We start from the raw sequence: 2,072 nt of genomic DNA on the forward strand, positions 1-2,072 counted from the left end.
GCTTACAATCCAGAAATGTCTATTAAGGCAGGAATACTTTAATGATTACATTGCTGAGTCTTAGAGATTCTCTGGAAAACATGTCATTAAAAAACAATCTCCAAGAAATAAATCTCTTTAGAACAACATATTTTTGTGTAAGTTTAAAGGCTGAGAGATCGTTTTCCTTGTCCTGAAAAAAAAAAAATCAAAGGGATTCAAAAGTTATCTTTTCATTGCTCCTGTAACTCTACTGATATAACAATAGTTGGAAAAATTTCTCCCATGACAAATAACTGGAAATCATGCTGGACTAGAATGGCTCCAGGATGGATCATTTAGTTTGCTTCCTCTTGTCCCCCTGCCCCTGCAATACCATCCTATCCTATCCTACTTAGGACGGTCTCATAATTATGGTGATGTTAGGTTCCATTGTTGTGTCCATTACGTCAATTTAGCTGGTTCAGATTTATAAATATATATTTAAATATTATAAATATTAGGAATTTTGTAAGTATATATTTAAATATTATGTATACATATGAAAAGAGAGAGTCTGGCTTTTCTCTATAATTTATTTTATCAAGCTACTTTTACCACAATCACTTAGATCCCATCTTTTAACTTTAGAGTAAAAGTAGATTTTCCAATGTTGTTTTAGAATCATTTGTATAGCAAAACAAATAATAGAGGAAAATTTTAAAAAAATTAAAATTACAGCTCAGATGAAGTAACAGTGAAAAGGTGAAATTATGACTAAGGATTTCAAAATAATTCAAATATGAATCTTAAATGAAAATTAAGTAAAATCATATTCAAAGCCTCAGTGTAACATTGCCCTTAAAAGACCTGAAAGGGAACATCATGTAAGTGGCATTAATTTTTAATGTCTCCTTTTATATTATTATAGACATAGTCTGCTCAAATTGAATATAAAAAGACAAGCTAAAAGCAATTAGTTTAAAGAAAAATTTTCTTTTGAAAATGCCATGTATTTTCATACTCTTAGTTAAGTTTTTGTTGTATAAAATGCTACAATGATAGCTTTTACAATCTAGAACAGTTATTCATAAAATGAAGATATCTGTCCTGAAAAACCGAAAATGTTTTCAATTAACTAAGTGATCTAGTGCCGTTTCCCAATTTAAATGTCAAATATGTTTCCTTAGCTGGCTGAACGTTGTGCTCATTTTCTGACTTCTAGAGCATTTGAGGTGCACACTTAATAATAGCACTTGCTCCACCAGATGAGTCCATGCAGCCTGTCAACACGAGAATAGGACTGTTGCTTTGTTCTGATATCAATAAATCCTGTTTCCCTCAACAAGGCCTATCATAATTGGTGTCATTACTGTTCTTTATCTCCTTTAACTTTAGCTCTCATAAAATTGCCTTATTTATTGTCTTTATTCACAAATGTCACTTAACCAACCCCCCCTACCAGATCCATTCCCGTTGTCACCCCTCTGGATCAAACATATTAAGTCATAATCCAAAGTGTTAGTTGGAATGTAAAGTGTGAGTTTGCTAGATTTTAATCTATCCTCTAGTTTTCAATGTGGACATATATAAAAATTATTATTAATATTCCAGTTTAGGTATACACAGGTTTATTCCAAGAAAAATATATTTAAATATGTCTCTGAGATCAGTGGATAGCTGTAAGCAAGTTATCTCAGTAATATATTAGTTTTAGTTTCATTAGTATGCCTTAAAAAAAAGAAAAAGAAAAAGTCCCATCAAAGCAGTGATTTCCTAAGTGATTTGCTGGACGAGTTCATTCAAGTCAGAGGGGTCAGCTCAGAAGGTTATGGCTACTGTTTGGGGGGATTTCAATGGGGTTATCTTAATAGACTTTGCTGTAGGATGCAAGATGATCACAGAAAATAAAGACTTGTAAAGATTGAAAAGTGTACCGAGGAAAGGCTAAGTAAGTAGAGCTGAGATTTTCCCCCTCATTGTTATAAAGTACCTCTGTCCTCATTCTTCAAAGGCAACAAGGGCAGTTCTGGATTTTTTCTTCAAAGATCATTTAGAGGAACATCATTTGAGTCCTTGAGGATGCCAAACTACTCTTGTGATGTGTACAAATT

Source organism: Echinops telfairi, unplaced genomic scaffold, assembly GCF_000313985.2.
Source record: "Echinops telfairi isolate 266 unplaced genomic scaffold, ASM31398v2 ScPeMD7_7420;HRSCAF=8458, whole genome shotgun sequence".
NCBI lineage: Eukaryota > Metazoa > Chordata > Mammalia > Afrosoricida > Tenrecidae > Echinops > Echinops telfairi.